The sequence below is a fragment of the Helianthus annuus genome, chromosome 7 (assembly GCF_002127325.2).
Source record: "Helianthus annuus cultivar XRQ/B chromosome 7, HanXRQr2.0-SUNRISE, whole genome shotgun sequence".
Taxonomy (NCBI): domain Eukaryota; kingdom Viridiplantae; phylum Streptophyta; class Magnoliopsida; order Asterales; family Asteraceae; genus Helianthus; species Helianthus annuus.
The window spans coordinates 20,730,096-20,740,621 of record NC_035439.2 but is presented as its reverse complement, the minus strand read 5'-3'; positions in this window follow the sequence as shown (position 1 = coordinate 20,740,621).

Sequence of the window (10,526 nt, the reverse complement as noted above, 5' to 3'; positions counted from 1 at the left end):
AGGCTTTGAGGGGTTCAGTGTGTTAAAATAAACTTTTTGGTCATTCAGAGACTAAAAGCGTCAAAAAGTGCATAAGTTTGCATTTTCGCGCATATCTTACGTGCTGAATAGATCTGGACATCCAAAAATTTATGTAAAATATTATGTTTTAGTGTTTGTCTTGTCAAAAATCCATTCGTCGCGCAATTTGGATCGTTTTTGCGTCCATTACGACTTCCGTCGTAATTAACTGAACAACGCAATCGTACGACCAAACGAACCGACATCCGAGATATTTTTGAGCACATTTCAAGTTCTCTGTACTTTAACTTCATTTTAGAGCCTTAAAATGGGGTTAACGGGGCTTGAACGTGTTGATGCACAGAATGTTTGTTGACTGCGTCTACAAAAAGTCTGAAGTCAAAATTGGTCAACAGGGGGTCAAACTGTAAATATTATGAAAAATAGAGTTAGGTTCGCTTATTTGTCATATTACATTGTGGTCCGCTCATTTGGTCTTAGCTGGTTCACTTTTGTGTCAAGTTGTACCAGGTCCGCTCATATGGCATGTCATATGAGCGAACCAGGATGTCTATATATAGGGGAGACGTCTGAGCAGTCCATAGAACGTATGTGTGTATGCTGGAGCGAAACTCTGTCAAAATTTCAGTAGAAAAGCAATAAAAGCAAAGGAACTTAATAGGACAAGCTGTTGTAACCTTGCATATTCTGGTTCCGCCTTTATATGTGAGGATGAGCTACTCTGACTGACTTTTCGGGTCAAAGAACGGTCCAACAAGTGGTATTAGAGCGCAGGACGAGGAGTTCATACTACTACAGCTTATATCTGCAGAAATCTCTCTCTTCTACTCACTTTTTCGGTTTTTAGTGGTTCCCACGGTCGAAATTGTCTGAAATTTTAGTATAACATGTAAAACACACTAATAACAAACCCTAGAAAGTTTTAGAGTGAAATTCGGACTAAAAATGGTTAAAACCGGCTAAAAACAGTGGTTCGCGTTTTCGAACAAGGTGGTCCGCTTTTTCGTACAGTTCTGGTTCGCTCGAAATACCTGTTTTGGTTCGCTTTTTCAGACACTTTTACATATTAGTTCGCTCGAACGGACACTTTCTGGTCCGCTCGAACGTACAATTCTGGTTCGCTCGTACGGACATAGTTGGGTTCGCTTTTTAGTACATTTTTTGGTGTCTGGTCCGCTCGAACGGACATTGCTGGTTCGCTTATCTGAACCTGTTTGGTCCGCTTATCTGTCACGTGTACAGATTGGTTTGCTTTTGTGGTTCTGTTTTTTAAAAATCTCGAAAATTTTTCTAAGTGTTGGTTGATTTTGCAGGTACGATCAAAATGGATGATATTTTCATGAATCCGTTCAGCAACATGTATGCATTCACGGGTAGTTCGGGAAACAACGATACATCTTCGAACAATACGAATGAGAATCAATCAAAGGAGAAAAAGAAGGAAGCTTGGGAGTCTGAGAGTGCATTCGGTACATTCAACAAACCTCTGAAGCTTATGGCAATCGAGGAATATAGCCGTTGGTCGAGAAAATTTGAGGATTGGTTGATGGCTTTCGCATTTGCAAGTTGGAAGAGTTTGAAAAATGGATATGTTCATGGAGACAAAAGTGGAGAAACTTTATCATCAGCTGACGAAATTGAATCCTTTGTGGCAGAGCAAAAGTGTGTGGCATTATTATTTCAATCGGTGCGAGAAGATATCATTTCGCTGATAGATTACTCCAATGCTAAAGATTTGTGGGAAAAACTTGAAAAGAAGTGTCTTGGTAGCAAAGAGATTGTAAAAAATAAAACGAAACTTCTTAGAAAAGAGTTTGACATGTTTAGTTATCTTAAAAATGAATCGGTTTGTAAAATGATTGAAAGGTTCGGTCATCTGAAGCTGGAACTTGCACGACATAAGATTACGTATTCTGATGAAGAACTTGTTGACAAACTGTTCGATTCATTACCAGATGAAGTGGATTGGAGATACTACGCACTGATGTTGAAGAACACTATTGCTCCTGAAAATTTGACTCTAGATGTTGTGATTGAGAGACTTGAAAGTCATGAGCTTGACTTGAAGAAAACTTACAAAGTCAATCACTCATCCTATCAGCAAAACTTGGATCTTTACTATCCGAAAAGCTTGATACCGAAAGCTACTTCTCCAAAGACTGCATTTTCAGCTGAGAATGTATCCCCAGCAAGTAAAGAAAATCAAAGCAGTTCAAGCAGTGGAAGCCACAGTGGTTATCACAGTGGATCTACGTCTTCTGCAAATCGTTCTGATGCGAAGTTTTCGTGCAACATCGCGATAGATCTGAAGAATGCACAGAACTTTGATGAAGAGTCGGCCAAGCAACAAATGGTTTTTCTGGCGTCTGTGTTGGAGTCCTATGAAGGTTTGGTGGCCGGAAAGATCGGGAACACAAATCTGACAAAAGAAGACTACGATCAGATAGACCCGGAGGAAATGGAACTGATAGATATTCGTTGGGCAATGGCGAGTGCTGTTCGACGTGCTCAGCGTTTCATGGAAATTACCGGGAGGAAGACAATCGGAGGTCCGTCTACAAAGCTGGGGTTCGATAAGTCAAAGGTGACATGTTTTAAGTGTAAGCAGAAGGGTCATTTCAAGCGGGAATGCAGAAATGCGTATACAGATGAATCAGAGAATCCGTTTCGAGACGACTACTACAAGAAGGTAATCTACCATCAGAATAAATCCGAGCCGCCCAGATTGAAGCAGCAGGAAGAGAACAGAGACAAATCGAGGGCTTTAGCAGTGATTTATGATGATGAGGGTTACGATTGGAGCAAAGAGGTTTTGCCGAAAGAAGATGCTATTGGTTATGCTTTCATGGCAAAGAATGAGCCTATTCCATGGAAAGATAATCGAACAGAGGAACAGAAGTATAGATACCGGAAGATGGTTGCTGAAAACAAGATTATCAGACTTTCTGGTGTATATCTAGAGGCAAAAAGAGCGAATAGATGGGATCCAGACAGAGAGTGCTACCTTGATAAGTATGGCAATATTGCAATTGATGAAAAAACGCTTTGTAACACCCCCAAAATTTCACCTGCGGAAACTCCGCGAGGCATGTCACGCATCAGAGTTCGAGCCACCAATCACATTGAACCAATGATAAATATTTACCACAATAAGTTGCCAACATAATATTAATTCTCAAAAGTTGTGTAGCGGAAGCATGTAATAAGTTGTTTAGCAATTGTTTCGTAATAACGCTTAAAACCAATGTATTAAATGTATTATAATCCAAGAGCCTCGATCCATGACCACTCCAGCACTCCCAGATAGCAAGCTTCCCAATTCCAAGATACCTAACGACCTGCGAGCATGTAACACGTGTATCAGACAAAGCTGGCGAGTTCACAGTTTTAGAAAATGTTTATTACCCGTTGTGTGTAAAACCGTTCAACAACCACTGCAAGTAATATTGTTAATATCTCATTTCCGAACAATGACGGCTCCTGAAATACACGACTGCCCTTCCCACGTACTCCTATCTAGTACTGGGCCAGACTGGGTCATTAGTTCACCTCCGTCCTCTACAGGCACGGGGTGAGGGTGCCAAACCTAAGTAGCGCTACTAACTAATACCCGATGAGGGACTTACAAATGATGATAGGTGAGATTATTAACCAATATACTCGTTTTTTACCCAAAGACTCATTCCCCCCATGGAATACCCACTGACTGTCCCCAACCACTGGGACGCATGCTCGAATGTAGTGAACTCACCTTGGGTTGCTCGGTAAATTTAAGACACAAGTTCCCAGTTAATCAATTAGCTCCTAAAGCAGTTACCAAAATCAATTAGTTTCACATTCATTTAACATGTCACACTTCAGTGCTTAAACATTAAACAAGTAGTACAAACTGTGTTAGCTTGTTGACATAATCTTGGTCTTACAAAAGCATTTGCTGTTATGCACCACCCAATCTATTATATGTATATCACCTTGAACATCATTTAACACAGCAAATATTCACATAACGGCTCATTCATCACACAACTCAGTTGGACTCCAGGCCAAATCCCACTCATTATGCGGCCCAAAAGTAAATTAAACATGTATGGCCCAATTGATTGTTTGTAAGTTCAATTATATACTTATCTACAGTCCACCATTGAGCGTGTAGATCCAATTGTTTAGGGGCCATTTCACTATTTATTGGCTACCTGACCAGTAGTCAATATGATCATCACTTCAAGATTATGAATCTGACCCATTAGGTAGGTTATCATGTATCTTCAGTATCATATTATTACCTAAATAAATCACTATACTCCATTCACATATAAAACATGCTGGGCTGATTATAACTCACATGGATAGTCTACTTCAATAAGCAAGAAGCTTCAACACACAATTCATTTTGCAACACATATAATATCTCGGTTATATTTCATGCATTCCAGCTGATGTATCAGCCATTAAACCTGTCCATCGGATCAGCTATTGGGCCTAATTCGAACCCCAAAGCCAACATTTCAGACTTCAAGTAAGCCTACGTCTTCCTACGGTTACATGCGGTTACCAGTTTTGACCAAAGATCCCACAAATACTTACGCATACAATTCTGGCTTTACAACAATGTTTTACACTCTCACACACATCACAAAGAAACTAATTATATAGAACCGAGAAGAATCAGGTTACACACATCAACAATATCACACAAGACTAACCAAACATATCGTGTCTATGAAACATGATGGCCGACTGATATCATACAAGGAATGATTAACTTACAACTAATATAATAGAGATTCATTAACAAGATCACATGTGTTACATACGAGCATATAATTCACGATTTATTGATCTATTATCAACAAGATTTATATATATGTAAACATGAATTGGTTCATCAAAAAATTATGTAATCGTTTAAACAATGGTGCGACTAACCGAGAAGTGTAGTGACCGGAATAAAGGACTGGAATGATTAAAGAACGACGATGATTGCCGATGATCTCTAAGGAGGAGAGGGGACGCAGAGACTAGGGTTTGCCAAAGGTAACTACCGCACATAAATACCGCACCAGAAATACACAACCGAATCGCACATGGGCTCAACTTGGGCGGCAGCCCATGTTTCATCGAGATTAATTTGTGGCAAATGTTTGACAAGTCAAGTGCTTTATTCATGCATGACTAGCCTCTAAATTACAACCATTGGACCTTTATTCATACACATGGCTCACGATCTGTTGCTTTGTTTGTCCAAAATTTGCACATGGCCACTCATTGACTAAGGGGTGTGTGGCCGACAACTTTGAGTCACCAATATAAATCACATGCATGTCACTAGGGCCAAGATATAATACTTTACATGGCCGACAATTTTTAATCATATGATTGTGAATCAAAGGCAATCCTATATTGTTACTTGCATTGGGCCGAGAGATCATGATTTCCACTAAAGGGAATTGGCTTATTATATCAACAATATCAACTCATTGGGCCGATCAAGTGTTAATATAATTACAGGTCACATGGGTTACTTATTATATTGCGATAAATTCTTTCATTACTCATTAACAACCCTACGTCATATTAGCTCAACTATTCATCAAGTAGGTTACAGCATCAAATATGAAAACAGATTTATGATCAAACCATAGCATATGATCATCCAACACACTAAATAACACACATCTAGTAAGTTCATGCATAAGGGGTTTCATGGATAATCATTCGCACGCACACAAACATGTTATGGATCGAACGTAAGAACATGCGTTAAAGGTTGTGGGATTTGGGAAATGCTAACCTTGGAAATACGGATTGTCACATCATCTCCAACTTGAAAGAAATTTCGTCCCGAAATTTGGCAAGTATGCGTAGAGAGACGAAGTGAGGAATCAAGGTTGTTGTGGATTTTGCTCAGGTGTGACATCATCCCCAACCTGAAGAGGAATCTCGCCCCGAGATTCACCAGTTTTGCTTGATTCTGCTTTGTCTTTGGGAAAGAGGTGAGGGTACTTTAGTTCCATCTGATCCTCGCGCTCCCACGTGAACTCTGGTCCACGTCTTGAGTTCCAACGAACCCTAACGATGGGAATACGACTGTGTTAACGCACTTTGACCTCACGATCCATGATCTCGATGGGTTCTTCAACAAACTGCAGCTTGTCGTCGATTTTTATTTCTTGGAACGGTACCGTTAATGGGTCGTCAGTATAACACTTCTTTAACTGCGATACATGGAATACGTCGTGAACATTACCCAGCTCAGTAGGTAACTCCAACCTATAAGCCACCTTACCGATACGCTCCAGAACCTTAAACGGCCCAACATAACGTGGATTCAGCTTGCCACGTTTCCCAAAGCGCACAACCCCTTTCCACGGTGAGACTTTCAGCATAACTCGGTCATTCACTTCAAACGTTACCTCTTTGGCACGCTTGTCCGCATAGGCCTTCTGACGATCACGAGCAGCTGCCATACGTTCTCTGATTTTCACGATTCTATCTGAAGTTTCAAGTACTATCTCAGGACCTGTGATTTGACTATCCCCCACCTCAGCCCAGCAAAGAGGTGAACGACACTTCCTCCCGTACAGTGCCTCAAATGGTGCCGCCTTGATACTGGTGTGGTAGCTGTTATTGTAGGAGAATTCTACCAACGGCAAGTGCTTCTCCCATCCTTTTCCAACATCAATCACGCATGCCCGCAACATATCCTCTAGTGTCTGAATAGTGCGTTCACTCTGACCATCCGTTTGCGGGTGATAAGCCGTGCTCATATCGAGGCGTGAGCCGAACGACTTATGCATAGCCTGCCATAACTCCGAAGTAAAACGAGGATCCCGATCAGAAATAATAGAAGTCGGCACTCCGTGCCTAGAAACCACCTCTTTAAGGTACACCGCTGCGAGTTGTGAATACTTATCTGTCTCCTTGATCGCTAAGAAGTGTGCTGACTTTGTGAGGCGGTCGACAATCACCCATATAGTATCGTTCCCAGCCTGTGTTCTAGGTAACCCCGTAACAAAATCCATAGCGATCTGTTCCCATTTCCACATGGGTATCTCTGGCTGCTGAAGTAGACCCGAAGGCTTCTGGTACTCTGCTTTGACCCTAGCACAAGTCAAGCACTTACTCACGTATGTTGCGATGATAGCTTTCATATTCGGCCACCAATACAAAACCTTGAGGTCTTGGTACATCTTATCGGACCCTGGATGAATAGAATATCGTGACTTGTGTGCTTCGTCCATCACAAGCTCTCGAAGATCACCGAATGAAGGAACCCATATTCGTTCCATGAAGTAGTGGATACCGTCAGACCGTTGCTCGAACTTCTTCTTGTGTAGACCTCGTAATCCTTCAGCCTCTAAGTTTTCTTCCTTTAACGCTTCAATCTGAGCTGCACGAATTCGAGCGGGTAAATCAGAGTGAATAGTAAGCTGTAGGGCACGAATATGCTTCGGCTTCGGTTCCTTGGGGCTAAGAGCATCCGCTACAACGTTAGCTTTACCCGGGTGATACTTGATGGCGCACTTGTAATCATTGAACAACTCTACCCATCGACGCTGACGCATATTCAATTCTTTCTGGTCGAAAATATGCTGAAGGCTCTTATGGTCTGTATAGATGGTGCATCTCGTGCCGTAGAGATAATGCCTCCAAATCTTCAGTGCAAAGACTACTGCTCCTAGCTCCAAGTCGTGTGTCGTGTAGTTTTTCTCGTGTACCTTCAATTGACGAGAGGCATAAGCTATCACCTTCTCGCGTTGCATTAACACGCAACCGAGACCCTGAATCGAAGCATCACAGTATACCACAAAATCCTCAGTACCATCTGGTAGGGATAGAATTGGCGCGCTGCATAACCTTTGTTTCAAAAGCTGAAAAGCTTCCTCTTGTTTCGTTCCCCAAGAATAAACTACCTTCTTCTGTGTTAGTGAGGTGAGTGGCTGGGCAATCTTCGAGAAGTTCTGAATAAAGCGACGATAGTACCCTGCTAGACCGAGAAATTGTCGCACCTCTGAAGGATTCTTTGGTGCCGCCCAATTTCTAATGGCGTCGATCTTGGCAGGATCCACATGTATGCCCACCTCGTTGACTATGTGCCCCAGAAAATGCACCTCCCGAATCCAAAAATCACACTTCGAAAATTTTGCGTACAACTGCTCCCTCCTCAGGAGTTCTAGGATAAGGCGTAGATGCCGTTCGTGGTCCTCCTTGTTCTTGGAGTAGATCAGGATGTCGTCAATAAAAACTATAACGAAGTCATCAAGGTATGGCTTGCATACGCGGTTCATGAGGTCCATGAAGACCGCTGGTGCGTTGGTTAACCCGAATGGCATAACCAAGAACTCATAGTGACCGTATCGCGTCCGAAACGCGGTTTTGGGAACGTCTTCTTCCCTGACTCGCACTTGATGGTAACCCGACCTTAAGTCGGTCTTGGAGTAGAAACTTGACCCCTGCAGCTGGTCAAACGAGTCATCGATGCGAGGTAAAGGATAACGGTTTTTGATTGTCACCTTGATGAGTTCCCGATAATCAGTACACACACCAAAAGGCTCATCTTCCCGGATATATCTGGGGCTTTCCAACGCGAAGACTAGGTCTGACGTCCTCCTTGCCGAACAGTCCTCATAGTGGCTTATACTGATGCAAGACAGTAAGAGTACGAGTATTCGGAGCTTCCTCTGATCGTGAGATCAACGAGTTTCTGACTAATAGTTGTGGTGATATGTCTAAAAGTTCTTCGAGTTGTACATTGAGATTAGTCACGACAATTGATAGATCCTCGTTCTTATCGCCCTTTGTCTGATTATTAGAGTTAGTTGCTACTACAGTGAGGTCATACCTTCACAGACGCTTTCTGGGCTGTCATTACCGACACGATGCAAATCTTCTCACCACTCCAGTACTTCAATGCATAAAGTGACGCTAAATTTCTTCACACAGGGTGCGTCTGAGTGATTTGTCTAGTTAATGAACCATTACTGACTACTATCTCGTAACCACCCAGGATAGTAGGAGTAAGACCGGTGTCGCATGCCTGTCTCCCGTAGGGTCGAGTTTGTGTCTCAACTAACATATGAGGTCGCCGTGACTTGCCATCAGCTGGTTCCATAACATGTTTGGTTTTGCGAATCATCAGAGTTAAACAGAATTAGGGCGAAGCGATGTTCTACTCATCCAACCCACCATGTTGTTATTGTCCTATCGTTGCTCACATCAATCCTAACTTCCCTTCCGTGAGCACCACTACCGGTGTAATTGTTACAATCACGCGGATTCCTCCCGTACCGTCATCGCTCCCTTGGTTGTGGTCGTTTTGAATTTACCAACGTCCAGTGCATGCCGAAGGCACCTTCATTTCCCTTACAGTAGGCTGCTATTACAAGTATCTGGGTGTCACGAATACTGTTGCTCCAATGTTAGTGCTTGAAGCCGAACGCCACGTTCTTTCACCACAATGTCCCTCTCTTCACACTTCGTGCCGAGTTCCAAGGCACTACTCGTTGTGTTGGAATTTACACATCCCACACTAAGATCTGTTGTCATTGCTAAAGTCCAGATTGGTTTGTAACAGTTGACTCCCACGAGTCGCTGACCAGAGTTAAGTCTTAGATTGAAGTCAGTTCGCTGGTGTCCGTTGCTGGTAATCGGGGTCGTCCAAATACTGAAGTCGGTAGGATACTACACTCATCCTTTGCCCATTCCAGCAAGTGATTCGAATTATTCCCAGTGTGTTTCAAGAGTGTTGCAAAAGCGTTCGCACTTCGAGGTTTAGGGTGTTAGTGTGTTGGGTCCAAACAAATGAGGATAAGTGGGGAAAGTAATAACCATTCATTCGACGCTACCACATCCAACCCAGGGACGTTCGCACAAGCACCTAACATTCTACACGGTTTGCTAGGCGTTCTGATGAGTATTCAGGCAATGTTTGTTAACATCGAGGTTCGTAAAGTTTGATGAGAAGTGGAAAGTTCGTGTTTCAAAAATTTGTGTTCATGTAAGAGTCACTCACTGCTATGCCTCCTATAGGCTGTTGTGTGTCACGTTAATCAAGTAATAGAAGTGAAAAGCCGTGTATACAATATGAGGGTAAGAATACTTGGTACATTCCGTACTATCTTGATAGGCCGCTAAAGCCTCAGCCACGCGGGTGTTGATTAGGTCAGTCAACTCAGCCTGAGTCCTGATGATGTTGCCACGCCCGTGTCCTCGTCCACTCATGTTTCTATAGTTGGGAGTAAACCGGTTTAGAAGTCGAAACGAGATGAGAGTCCAGTATCATACTGATATTTACGTACTACCAAGTTCACACATAGTAGGGCAGAACCCTCCTCACGCTCGATAAGACTCACTGGGACTTGCATGCACCCCGCGTTATTATTAAGTGTGCACCCATAATAATAAGGCGATTTGCATGTTCATCTCAGAGCCTCTTAGCTTGCGTTCGAAGTTTCCCCCCCCCCCGTTCAAACAACACAACAGATGATATTACAGGTCTATGGTTC